Source organism: Bos mutus, chromosome 22 (genome assembly GCF_027580195.1).
Source record: "Bos mutus isolate GX-2022 chromosome 22, NWIPB_WYAK_1.1, whole genome shotgun sequence".
Lineage (NCBI taxonomy): Eukaryota > Metazoa > Chordata > Mammalia > Artiodactyla > Bovidae > Bos > Bos mutus.
The window spans coordinates 59,242,510-59,256,882 of NC_091638.1; the positions used below are offsets into that span (position 1 = coordinate 59,242,510).

General features: G+C 49.2%; 1 long non-coding RNA gene across 1 annotated transcript; it reads left to right on the plus strand.

Annotated features, from left to right (window-relative positions):
• Positions 1-7,984: 7,984 nt before the first annotated feature.
• LOC138984765 (uncharacterized) lies at positions 7,985-9,964 on the plus strand. Its single transcript, XR_011462052.1, has 2 exons — positions 7,985-8,558; positions 8,690-9,964. It is a non-coding gene; the product is annotated as an uncharacterized lncRNA (long non-coding RNA).
• The last annotated feature ends 4,409 nt before the right edge of the window (positions 9,965-14,373 follow it).

Below are 14,373 nucleotides of genomic sequence, written 5' to 3' on the forward strand. Positions count from 1 at the left end.
AACATGTATTCATTTTTAAATAAAAAAATAATCTGGGGGAGGGGCAATATAGAGGGAGTGGGCAGTAACAAACTGTTGAGTGTAAGATAGGCTCAAGGATGTACTATAAAAACAAAGGATATAGCCAATATTTTGTAATAATTGTAAATGCAAAGTAACCTTTTAAAAATTAGACAAAAATTTTTAAAGTTTTTAAAGAATCAAAAAAAGTTTCCAAATATTTAAAAAATATTTTGGAAGCACTCATTCATTTAAGGAATATTTGGGAGCTGGCCACAAAGGAGAAGAGACGAGATCCACAGGTCGCGAGTCCGCGGCGACCTCTCCTCGCCTGCAAGCAGGCCCCTGCGCCCTCTGCGTCGGTGCCGCTGGGCGCGCGCCCTGCCTCCCCCGCTCTTCTCTGGCTCTTAGGGCTGCTCCAGGCCAGCGCAAGCACGCGCTTCTCTGGGCTAAGCTGCAGGATTCTGACGCCCACGATACTTTATACTTCCCGGGAGCTCCTCCTGTGCCCAGCACTCTGCCTTCCTCAGCTCTTACCCCTTCACACGGCACAACACAACGCTCCTCTCACTTTGAAGCTGAAAAGCACGCAGACATCGAGCGCTGGCTCACGCATCAGCCCAGGCAGACCAGCCCCAGAGCCTGCCTCTCCTCTCAACTGCTGACCGCACCCCCCCCTCCGCCCCCCGGCCACGTCCACCCCCAAACTGCGGATACACCCCAGGCGGGCTGGCGGGGGAAGTCCTCAAGGGGAGACATCAGTCTAGGCATTCCTGAAGAGCAGCGGTTCAAAGTATGGCACATCAGCCCCGGGTGTGCCTGGAACCCGCTTCCTGGTTTGTGGCAGAAACAACCCCAAGCAATGGTGCCCCCTCTGTGCGCCCCCACACCTCGTCTTGGGGTCCTGTCTCTCCCCTCCTCACTCCTATGTCCTCTCTACAGCTGCCTAAACAAGCTGGGGGCTGAGCGGGTGCAGCTGCGTGGACACCGAGTGGCTAAGACTTATTGTTTCAAAATGCAGTTTTTCTCTGGAATCCAGCCCCTTCCTTTTCTTTCATCTCAGCTGCCTCTGCTAGGCCCTCACTGTCACCAGCCTGCAGACGGGCACTGCTCACCCAAGCCGAGTCACATTCTAGCCCTCCACTGGCTCCACACTGACCAGGAGACAATGCCCAGCCTGTTGCCTGGCAAGCAAGGGTCTCAGCGGCCCAGCCCCTGCCAGCCTTCCCAGTTCTATTGCGCATCTCCACTCTGCCCCCTTATTAACCTCACCTTGCCACAGGCCCATCCCCAGGCTCCACCTGCAAAGGCACTTATGCACTCCTCCAGGGAAACCCGCAGCAGTGTGCAGAGGCTGGGTGCAGTCGGGGAGACTGATGTAAAGGGGGGACTAAAGCACAGTGCAAGCGCTAAGACCATCCGGGAGAGTGAGGGGACGCTGCTGGGAGGAGATGTCTTCCTGCGTCTTGAAGAATGAGAAGGCATTCACTGGGCTGAGAAAAGCAGGGAGGGATTCCGACATCAAAGGCTGAGAAAGGGTCTTTGTAAACTGGGAAGGGATCTGTGCTGTACAAACATTATTCATGGATACAGCCAGAGGACCAGGCTTCCGGTCAGGTCAGAGCTGGGACCCAGTCGTGGCTCCACCGCTCAGCCCCTGGCTTCTTTCAGTTCAGTTCAGTCACTCAGTCGTGTCCGACTCTTTGTGACCCCATGAATCACAGCACGCCAGGCCTCCCTGTCTATCACCAACTCCCGGACTTCACTCAGACTCACGTCCATCGAGTCAGTGATGCCATCCAGCCATCTCATCCTCTGTCGTCCCCTTCTCCTCCTGCCCCCAATCCCTCCCAGCATCAGAGTCTTTTCTAATGAGTCAGCTCTTTGCATGAGGTGGCCAAAGTACTGGAGTTTCAGCTTCAGCATCATTCCCTCCAAAGAAATTCCAGGGCTGATCTCCTTCAGAATGGACTGGTTGGATCTCCTTGCAGTCCAAGGGACTCTCAAGAGTCTTCTCCAACACCACAGTTCAAAAGCATCAATTCTTCAGTGCTCAGCCTTCTTCACAGTCCAACTCTCACATCCATACATGACCACAGGAAAAACCATAGCCTTGACTAAACGGACCTTTGTTGGCAAAGCAATGTCTCTGCTTTTGAATACACTATCTAGGTTGGTCATAACTTTCCTTCCAAGGAGTAAGCGTCTTTTAATTTCATGGCTGCAGTCACCATCTGCAGTGATTTTGGAGCCCCCAAAAATAAAGTCTGACACTGTTTCCCCATCTATTTCCCATGAAGTGATGGGACCGGATGCCATGATCTTTGATTTTTGAACGTTGAGCTTTAAACCAACTTTTTCACTGTCCTCTTTCACTTTCATCAAGAGGCTTTTTAGTTCCTCTTCACTTTCTGCCATAAGGGTGGTGTCATCTGCATATCTGAGGTTATTGATATTTCTCCAGGCAATCTTGATTCCAGCTTGTGCTTCATCCAGCCCAGTGTTTCTCATGATGTACTCTGCATATAAATTAAATAACCAGGGTGACAATATACAGCCTTGACGAACTCCTTTTCCTATTTGGAACCAGTCTGTTGTTCCATGTCCAGTTCTAACTGTTGCTCCATGTCCAGTTCTAACTGTTGCTTCCTGACCTGCATACAGATTTCTCAAGAGGCAGGTCAGGTGGTCTGGTATTCCCATCTCTTTCAGAATTTTCCACAGTTTATTGTGATCCACACAGTCAAAGGCTTTGGCATAGTCAATAAAGCAAAAATAGATGTTTTTCTGGAACTCTGTTGCTTTTTCCATGATCCAGCGGATGTTGGCAATTTGATCTCTGGTTCCTCTGCCTTTTCTAAAACCAGCTTGAACATCAGGCAGCTGTAAAGAGGACGTGGGGGTAGGGAGAGGGGAGGGACGGGACCCCCAGATGAGGTGTGGGGTGCACAGAGCAGGTAACAGTGTTTGGGGTTTTGTTGTGACACAAACCAGGAAGCAGGGCTTCCAGGCACACCCGGGGCTGATGCGTCATGCCTTGAACCTCTGTGTCTGTCACTGGACCCGATTTACACTCAGATGATGAAACCATTCAAGACGCTGTGCTGGTATTTCTCTGTTGGGCTTCCCTGATATCTCAGTTGGTAAAGAATTCTCCTGCTATGCAGGAGACCCCGGTTTGATTCCTGGGTCGGGAAGATCTGCTGGAGATCTTCCCGACCCAGGCTACCTGCTCCAGTATTCTGGCCTGGAGTATTTCTCTAGATTACTGACATATTTTTAAAATCACATAATACAGAATTCCCTGGCAGTCTGGTGGTTAGACTCTGGGTTTTCACTGTCAAGGGCGTGGGTTCGATCCCTGATCAGGGAAGTAGGATCACACAAGCTGTGCGGTGCAGCCAAAAAATAAAAATTACAAAATACCTTCAAAACCTAGGCCATTACTCTTGGGAAATTATTGAAAGTAATTAAATTAATAATTATTAATATATAATTAAATCAACTATCCAAGAGAATAATAATTTTAATTACTTTATGGGCTATCTCTGGGTGTGACAAAGGGCCACTTTAACAATTACAGTTGTGAAGGTGGAAATACACGAGAAGGGCTTTCCCGGTGGCTCAGCGGTAAAGAATCCGCCTATAACGCAGGAGCTGCAGGAGATGCGGGTTCAATCCCTGAGTTAGGAATGTCCCCTGCAGGAGGGCATGACAACCCACACCAGTGTTCTTGCCTGGGAAATCCCATGGACAGAGGACCCTGGTGTGCTGCAGTCCACGGGTTGCAAAGAGTAGGACACGACTGAGTGACTAAGCACTCACACGAGAAACGCTTACATGTCAAGTGAAGAGATAGAACACGGCAGCATATAGATATTACGCTTATCAAGGAATCCAGAAGCCATAAAAGCAAAGATATGCGTATTTGACTACTTGACATTCTAAGTTTTAAGACAAAAAACACTTTAAAAGTTAGAAGACAAAGGATAGAGCAGAAAAAAATGATACTGTCTACAACAGAAGTTAAGATCTATAGTAAACAAAGCATTCCTACAAATTAAAATCCAATAGAAAAACAAGCCAGTGGTCTGACAGATAATCCATAAAAGAGAGAACGCAAGAAGCACAACCCCAGAGCTTCCCTGGTGGCTCAGTTGTAAAGAGACAGCCTGCCAACGCAGGAGACATGGGCCATATCCCTGATCTGGGAAGATCCCACAGGCTGGGGACCAACGAGGACCCTGCGCCACCACCACTGAGCCTGCTCTCTAAAGCCCAAGCCCCACACCAAGCCCACATGCCGCCACTGCTGCAGAGGGAGCGCCCCAGAGCCCATGCGCCGCAACAAGAGAGAGGCTCACACGCTGCAGCTCCGTGCAACGAGGACCCAGCACAGCCATAAACAAATAAATGAAAACAGAAGCAGCACACTCTCGGCACTCAAGGAAATGCAAACTCAGGCAGCAACAGCAGCCTCATTTTCATCTGAGGAGTTGGCAAAAACTGAAAAGAATAACACCCAGTGCCTGTAGAGATTCGGAGAAAAAGACATTCCTGTTCATTGCTGGTAGGAACGTGGCCAGCTGTGACTTTTCTGGAAAGGAACTTGGTTCTCTGAAAACCACACTTGACAGCAAAAAGGAAGAAACTTCTGACATTAGCTATGAGGTGGATGAGTGTCCAGGATGTTGGGCCAAGTGGACAAGCCAGACCTGGGCGAGACACGCAGGGAAATCTCAGGTACATGAAGTTCCAGGAAGGGGAAACCCTCCTGGGCAGTGGGGGAGGGGGAGGCGTTCCTGCAGAGGTGCAAGAGGGACCTTTTTAGGGGATGGAAAGGTTTGTGCCTGAGTTGTGTTGGTGTTGACACTGGTGACTATACTCATCAAACCTCACTGACTCTTACAGTTAAATGGGAGCATTTTAGCACATGTCCATGATGGCTGCAAAAAGTTGATTTAAAATTTTTAAAATGCAAATATATATGTTTTTTTATCTTGCAAATTCCATTTTGGATAAGCAGGCCTACAGATATAAAAGTACCCGTATAGAAGAACATATGCCGATGGCTGTTTTCTCCCAACATTTCTTAGAGATAAAAAAACTATGGATGATGGAAATATTTGTCATCAGGGAAGTAAATGAATAAATTACAATACATTCTTAACGTAAAATAAACCCACCTAAAAGAAAAGGTTAGTATCTTTTGGTCTTAAGGAATATGCATGTTATGGTTTAAAAAAAAAAAGCAAGTTGTCAAGACATGTGCATAGTATTTCATTTTTGTAAAAAAATAAGTGTATATTTTTCAACACGGTATGTGTATCTGAAAGACAGGAAAAATATGCATTGAGCACACTAGGCTGTTAGCATTTATTACTTCAGGGGTTGGGACTGGAGTAGGGCGTAGGGCATATATGATTTTCCTTTCACAAAATTTTGAATTATTTCAGTTGTAAGAATCAGCATGAATTACTTTTATAATTCTTTCAAGTCTTAAACAAAGTTTAAGAAAAAAGTAATAAAGAGTATAGGGAATCACTAAGTGTTTTATGATATAAAATAGGATAAAAACAATAAATTGAATCCATGCTTTTATTGCTAGTGGAAAAAATGAAATACGCATGTGGATAAGGATTTGTAAGAACTCAAAACAGGTTTTTAAGAGTTTTGTAGAATGTAGGAGTATACATTTTTTTTTATAAACCTGTGAATGCTTGTGGGCAATAACCAGAATAGTTCTATTATATAAAATATGCAAAATACAGATGCAGTGAACAAAGCACAGATAGAAAATGCAAAAAGTAAAGTGGTTCAGTAAGGAGGGCAGGTTTATGAACAATTTTTTTCGCTTTCCCCAAACTGTATGTAATATTACAACACCTTAGAATAAAAAGTAACCCTTCCTCTCTGAGAAGCGAGGTGCTCTTTTATGGAATTGTTGACATTAGGTGAAAAGACAACACAAATGCTGTCGGCTTTGTCAACATAAACCCTGTATGAACAAGGACCAGAAAGAAGAAGGCTGAGATGTCTGGGGTTTCTAGTTTCTATTTTCTTTACTATTACTGCGAAAACGGCAAATAAAGAGTAGGGAAAGCCACCTGCAGTGACATGGACAGACTTAGAGAGGATCGGACTAAGTGAAGTCATCAGACAAGGACAAAGAGCCTGTGACATCATCGGCTTGTGTAACCACCCTCCCAAAACAATAGTGCAAATGAATTTACACACAAAACAGATACAGACCCACAGACACAGAAAACCAGTGTATGGTTGCCCAAGGGGAAAGTGGAGGGAGGGATAAATAAGGAGTTTGGGATTAGCACATCCTCACTATATATAAAACAGATAACCAACGAGGACCTACTGTGTAGCACAGGGAACTCTATTCAATATCTTGTAATAATCTATAAGAGAAAAGAATCTGAAAAAAAAACCAGATTTATGTATGTATAACTCAACCACTTTGCTGTACGCCTGAAACTAACACAACATTGTTAGTTTCAAAATCAATTGTTCTTTAATAAAAATTTTAAAAAAAAAGAGTCCAGGGAAAACTTTTATTCTGTGTTTTCCTAGTTGCCAGAGGCTCTATCTTCTTTTTTCAGTATAAACATCTTTTAAATACTAGCTGATTGGGAAATCCCTAAAACACATTGTCTCAAGCTGCTGACCTTTGGAGAGCAAATGGGGTGGCGGGGAGGCTGTGATCCGTGTTCCCTCGCAGTGAGGGTCCAGCCTGCTGGGTTCCAGCCCTGCCTATGGCAGGGGGTCGCTGGGATGCGGGGAGGAGACACCGAGCTGGTCTGAAGCAGGCTGTTCCGGGAAGGAGGCCCAGGCCTTCCCTGGCAGTCTCCTCCGAGTTCTTGGGGATGTTTGTGCCATGTCTAAACACAGACTGCAGATTGAACATGACCCAAGCAAGTCACTTGCCCTGCAATTCAAAAAAACAAACGCAGTCCTAGACTTGATATGGTTCAAATCAGCTCAAACAGGGGCCTCTCGGGTTGTGAGCAGCTCTAGCCACTTCTGATCTTCTAATAGGAAGGAATATCAAGTCAGGGCTCCAAATTGTGATATATTTTAAATGTTTAGATAATTAACACTTTCAAAAACACACACATTGCATTTTTAGTAGTGCTAAAGGTGACTACAGAATTACATACACATATAAAAGTAACTACGTGTGTGTATATATATGGATGGAGATACATGTATTTCCTTTTTGGAAAGTATAGATGTATTTAAAGTCAGGAAAAAGGATGAGTTTGTTTGATTTTTGACCTTGACACGCAGTTTGTGGGATCTTAGTTCCCCGCCCAGGGACTGACCCGGGGCCTGGCACTGAAAGGGTTAACTGTGTCCTAACCACTGCACCGCCAGGATATTTTGGAAAAGGTTATTTTAAAATAATATATTAGTTACATTTTCAAATAAGACGTTGAATATTTTTTTTTTAATCTCTAGCAACCGTTTCCAGTAAACAACATCTAAATTGAAAATAATAGATCCAATTGTTCATTTGAAAAAGTATGGTAAATACACAGGGAAATTTTTATACACATTGTGTAATATTCCCTCTATATATACCTATCTGCTCAGGGTGTACTCCAGGTATACTGGTTTGACTAAGGAAGACAAAATTCAAAGTAATACGATAAGCATTTTCTTTCAATCCTTCTTATCTCCGGCTCATGGAGGCCCTTGTATGGAGATGGAGCTCTGGGAGAATGCGCAACCTGGCCACCTGCCCAGGGCAGGCCCTGCTAAGCAGCCGGCAGAAGCTGCCGGGGGTGGAGCCTGCGACTCGGGATCAAAGGACTCAGACTGGAATTGCAGGGCTGCTGTTTCCTGTGTGACTCTGAGCCTACATCCTCCACAGAGAGATGGGGATAAGTAGTGAAACCTGCGCAGGCTTGGGGGAAGGTTAACCAGATGCACAGTCTGCTCAGCACAAGATTTAGCACGAAGGTTGCTCAAATGTTTGCTTCCTTGGATGGACTAGCCCTGGCTGGACGAAGGGATAACGTGCGATGATGTGTGTGAAAACAAATGTTGGTTATAATTAGAAATGGGCAGCAGCGCCTGGAGTCTGTGTCAGGACGGCTTGTCCGTGTGTCCGATGGTGGCGGTGGGAGGTTTGCGCAAGGGAGTTAGCCTCCAACGCTAGGATATTTTTTAACTTCCTTCTGAGCGCCCCACCCCCGATCTTTTGGCAGCCCCCTCCCCGCCCCGAGCTTGATAGCTTCTCAGAACGGTTCTGAAAATGCAGAGGAGGGCCGGGAAGGGGCAGGACGATGGGCAAGGAACTACAGGTCACGGCTCCCGATGCGCGTCATACTTCCGGGTGCATTCAGAGGCGCAGCGACTCCCGGCCTGCTCCCTCGGACCTTGCCTCCCTTTTCCGATACTCCAGACGCCCTAGTCTAGACAGTTTCAGTCTACTATCCCTGAAACACGTGGAGCTGAGACTTGGTCAAGGTGCATTCCTGCCCGCTTCCTCCGCCCTTGGTTCCCTCCTCCTAGAACATTTGCAACTGGATCTCCACGAGGTTGGTGCCCTCTCATTTAAGTCTCAGCTAAGCTTCCTGCGTCAAGAAACGCCTCTCCTGATCCCTGTATCTAAAGTACCCACCCTCAACCTCTACTGACTCTCTGCCCTGTTATGCTGTTTTCTTTACAGTGCTGGTCATCATCGGAAACCGTCTCATCTGCATATGGACTATTTGAGAGCCCTCAGAAGCAAGAGCTCACCTGTCTCGTCCATACCAAATCCTCAGCATCTGCACTCCCGAGAAAGTGAAAGTGAAGTCGCTCAGTCGTGTCGGACTCTTTGCGACCCCATGGACACCAGGCTCCTCCTTCCATGGGATTTTCTAGGCAAGAGTACTGGAGTGGGTTGCCTTTTCCTTCTCCAGGGAACTTCCCGACCCTGGGATCGAACCCAGGTCTCAGGCATAGACAGACACTTTACCGTCTGAGCCACCAGGGAAGTCTCTGCACTCCCGAGAAATACTTGTTAAATGAATGAATGATTGAAGTCCTTCATGGTGTCTTCCTAACTGAAAGGAGAGCTTCATCCTGGGTGATCCATGGCAGTTTATTTACTGCTGTATGCAGGGCTTTTCCTGGTTGTGGTGGGTCCATGCATTGGTGGTCTCCACTGACTTTCAGCCCTCTTCCTCGCATGTAAATTCCCGGATTGGACACATAACTAACATGCTTTGGCCAATGGGATGGTAGCAGGTGTGCTGGGCACAGAGCCTTGATAAAAATTTGAATGCTGGGGTCTGTCCTCTTGGGACATTGTCTCTTGAAGTCCTGAGTTACTCTGTAAAGAGGTCTAGCTGCTGTGCTGACATGGGGCACAAGTGTTCCAGTCATCCCCTCGTTCCAGCCACCTCAGCTGAAGCCCCAGAAGTCTGAGTGAAGATGCTCTTTGGAACCTTCCAGCCCAGGAGACACCTGGCAGGGTGGAAGAACCACCCAGCTGAGCCCAGCCGAGAGCGCAGAGCCAGGGGAAGTATGCAGTCACGTTTTAAACCAGCTTGACATGCTGACTTCAGCAAGAAGTAGCTGAAATACCAGTTTACTTTCCATTTTGAATGGCTGTGCGAGTCCACAACTCAGAAACCGAGGTGGCAAAGGCTGCAACACGGTTACCTTTGCTTTTGCACTTTGCCCGCATCCCACACAAGTTAGTCAATAGTTCGTTGAGCAGTTTATTGAACTCTCCATGCTAATCTCTGTGCTACTTAAGTGTGTGATGCAGAGGGTGCTGGTCGTTTTCTCCACAATCTCAGTGGGTCCATGCCACGCCTTGTTCCCGACCACACAGCTTGTGCAAGGCTGTGGCAGCTGGGCCTGCAGGGGTGAGCCTCCTGCAGACACTGCAGCCAGGTTACCGCCCTCTCCCTAGGCCTTCCCTCCTGGACCGTTCCCCCCACCACCCCCGCCCATACCAGCTACTCTCCTAGAGAGAGAGAGAGAGGGAGAGAACAGGGTAGGTCTGCCTAACCTTGACCTTCATTCATGTCTTAAAAGACGAGACAAACCCTACTCTATACTGCCTTAAAACCTACATTTAAGTAGAAAGCCTTATTTTTTCCCCTTATTTTTTCCTCTTGGACGGAATTAAGTAAATCCAAAGTGACAACACAGTTTATCTCAGATTAGAAGTTATGATTGGTGGTTTGAAAGCAAAAAAAAAAGTCAATTTTATAGTTAAATACATTAAAATTTTTTAAGGAAGGAAGGAACGGGAAATCTTTTTATTAAAAAAGTCAAATGCACAGACTAAAAAGACCTAATAATTACTAAGTTGCCATATTCACTTTACATGTGAATGTGTGTGTGTGTGTGTGTGTGTGTGTGTGTTTTCCTCAAAGATTTGGAGGCAGTTTCAGTTCTCCTACCCAACCACCACAGCACTGTCACACCTAAAAAACCAACCATCCTGAGACACAGTCCTTGCACATGAGGCTTGGGTGAAAGACAGCCCACCTTTCTCTGCACTTCTTATCTGGGAGCACAGGCTAGCTGGCCAGGGTGCAAGGCCAAGTGTGGGAGGAGGTAATGGGAGGGCTTTCTGATCCCCGAGGCCAGGCAAAGGCGTGGAGCTGCTGGGCTTCAGCACTGGGTTTAAAACCATTTATGGGAGCACCCTGGTTCCCGGATTCTGAGCACCAGTGTTGAACTGCCTGTGCGTGAGCAAGTCCCAGGCCGACGTGCCCCTCAGCAGTGTGGAAATAGCATGAAAAACCGAATCGAGCAGGTCTTTGCGAGACAAAAGAAACTGTAGCCAGGAGTCAAGCATGAGGGGGAAACAAAAGAATCATTGCTAACAATTTCTGCTGTGAAGGAACCCAGGCCTTCCCAGGGGGCAATGTGGGTGGGGACAGCTGGACTGAGACAGGAAGTGGGGCTCAGGCAGGGAATTCCTGGCTGGATCCAGTGTGCTGCAGGAGCGCCTGGCAGTCCCCACCTCTGCTGACTGTGGGTGCTTCCTGGCCAGGAAGGCTTCTGCATAATCTCTCTGCCATCCCTGCAGTCCTGCCTCCTTTCCTCCACCCCCTAGCTCCGTCTCCCCCGACAGACTGTTTTTATCTGCCCTTCATCGCCGTCATCCCTATGAAGCAGAGGCGGTATCTGCTTGCAGGGCAGCTCTCGGGCAGGACCACACAGGGTGGGGTGGGTGACCGTGGCTGGCGCACTATCAGGCACCTTGAAACAGGCCCTGAGTAAACGGAGTCTGAGTCATTTCCTGGGGAGGCCCCGCCCTGGGAGGTGCCAGTGGGAGCGGGGCAGGTGGGAGGGGGGAGAACCCGGGTTCTTGCCCCTGCTCCCTCTGCTGGGGGGGGGGCAGTGCGAGCCAACAGCTCTCCCTGCGTGCCCCAGGGCCCACCAGGCAGCCCCAGGCCTGGGTCAATCTGGAGAGGCCTGCGATTGCTGCTGCTGGTTCTTGGGCTCCCTGCCTCCTGTGTCACTTCCCAGCTCTTCAATCACCTGTGAGACTATCTCCTTGTATTAAATTCTGTCTGTTCTAAATACCTACAGTGGTTTCAGTTTTCCTGGCTGGACCCTGACTGGTACACGTGTTAAATGTTCAGATCAAGTGGGCAGTAAAGGGAGAGCTCAGCACGCTTGGGAGGCCCAAACCCTGCACGTCCCACAGCAAGGCCTGGCCCTTGCCTGGCTCCTGGGAGGCAACATGCAGGCCCTACAATGTCCACATGGGGAGAGTGCCTTTGTGTGCCTGGGGCCCAGGGCCACCCAGACAGCTGGTGCCACCCATGTGATGTATGGTAAATGCCTATTTTTACTTGCCTGGGGCCATGGTTGGGGGATGGTAATGAAGACCCTGGTGGCTCAGTGGCAAAGAATGCGCCTGCAATGCAGGAGATGCAGAAGACCTGGGTTCAATCCCTGGTTCGAGAAGATTCCCTGGAGGAGGCACTCTAGTATTCTTGCCGGGAGAATTCCATGGACAAAGGAGCCTGACAGGCCACAGTCCATAGGTCGCAAAGAGTTGTACACGACTGAAGTGATTTAGCACACATGCATGCAATGGAGACCGTATATCTGTGGTGAGCCATGGGGGTGCTCTCTGCTTAGGAGACTGCCCTTCCACACAAACCCTGAACACTGGGGACTGGATGAGAGTCCGGTTGGCCACACCTGTGCACGCTGTCACACGGTCGCCGGGAGAACTAAGCACTGTCTGCGGGTCTCCTGTGGTCAGGACAGCCGGACGGGCACACCTGGGAGCTCCTGCGCTCTGCTCTGTATACGCTTTCCTTTCCTGATTTTAATCTCTATTCTTCTACTAGAGTGAACTGTAACCATGAGCTGAACAGCTTTCCTGAATTATGAGTCCTTCTACCAAGTCACGGAGGCTGGGGGTAGTCCTGGAGACCTCCAACACACCAATTAAACAGAAAACGTTTCTTCCACAGACAAAATGTTTAGAGTCCCAGAGCTTAAGTAATATATCTGAACTGGATGCAGGTTCCACTTGACTCCAAAGGCCTGCCCCCATCACCACGCACCATGGACTGCCTCTTGTAAGGATGGAGCAGGGTGAAAGGTGTGGACGCAGGAAGACTGCTTGACGAGCCGGAGCAGGGCCTGCTGGGGCCCCTCCTGGCTCCCTGCATCAACAGGCATCTACCGATCTCTGATCTCTGACTAGGCAACCATGTGCATGCCAGGGAGGGACTGGAGAAGGTTGCTATGGGTGAGACCACTCTCCTGCAGAGAGAGGGAGACCAGGAGCAAGGGACAGGGCTGATTTACCAACCACACGGCAAGGAGCTGGCAGCATCTTCACTGGGCATCTCACCCAAATCAGGGGTGTCCTGGCTTCCACATGGCAGTGGTGAAAAGTGAAAGTGAAAGTCATTCAGTTGTGTCTGACTCTTTGCGACCCCACGGACTATACAGTCCATGGAATTCTCCAGGCCAGAATACTGGAGTGGGTAGCCTTTCTCTCTCCAGGGAATCTTCGCAATCCAGAGACTGAACTTCCCACATTGTAGGCAGATTCTTTACCAGCTGAGCTACAGGGAAGCCCAAGAATTCTGGAGCAGGTAGCCTATCCCTTCTCCAGCGGATCTTCCCAACCCAGGCATCAAACCGGGGTCTCCCGCATTGCAGGTGGATTCTTAACCAACTGAGCTAATTAGAGCCAGAAACACAGCATCCTCTGGTCCCTTTCTTCCCCTTCCTTCACCTGCCATGCCCGTGTGTGTGCCCAGTTGCTCAGCCATGTCCGGCTCTGTGTGACCCCATGGTCTGCAGCCCACCAGGCTCCTCTGTCCATGGGATTCTCCAGGCAGCAATACTGGAGTGGGCTGCCATTTCCTCCTCCAGGGATCTTCCCTCCCCAGTGGTTGAACCCGAGTCTCTTGTGCCTCCTGCACTGGCAGGTGGATTCTTTACCCTAGTCTGCTTCTGAAATCTACGTGCGAAGGCCCTCTGTCCTCTGTCCACCCGGCCCGCCCAACCCCTCCCCAGCGCCACCTTTGCCCCTGCACCGCTCGTGCTCGCCTGCCGGTCGCCTCTGCTCCCTCCAGTTTCATGTAAGACGTGCTCCTCGGAGAAGCCTTCCCTGCCCGCCGAGGGAGAGGCGGCCACCACCCTCATTGGCCCCTTCCACGGCATCCTCCTCTGTTCTCATTTATAGGTTTCCCCACTTTCTCCGACAATCACAGCTAAGACTTGTTGGGCATTTACTGTGTGCTAAGACGCTGCTCAAAGCGTGTGACTTCATATTAGCTCACTTGGTGATCATGTACACAATTCTGGCTTTACAGCTAAGAAAACAAGTTTAAAACCACTGCCTTGACAAGCCTGGGGCATGAGGAGGGCAGGGAGCCTGTCTGGGTTACTGAGCCAGAAGCCAGGCACGCAGTCTGGCCCGTAAACAGGAGCTCTGTGTGTATCTGCTGGAGAGAACACGAAGCCTGCAGAGGGCCTGGATGTGGGGAAGGGGAAGGAAGGAATCAAGGCTGGATCTCAGGCTCTAGGTGATGCGACTGGGTGGTACCATGGACACAGGTAGGGCTCCCAGGGAGGCGCCAGTGGTAAAGAACCCGCCAGGCAGTGCAGGTGACATAGGACATGGGGGTAGGATCCCTGGGTCGGGAAGATCCCCTGGAGAAGGGCATGGCAAGGCAACCCACTCCAGTGTTCTTGCCTGGAGAATCCCGTGGACAGAGGAGCCTGGTGGGCTGCAGTCCACAGGGTCACTGGGTCCAACAGGACTGAAGCGACTCAGCATGAACGCACGAATGGTGAACAGAGGAGCGGAGGCCGGCCGGGTCAGCCGCTGTGCAGACCCTCTGAATGTGGGCTGGACCTGATCAC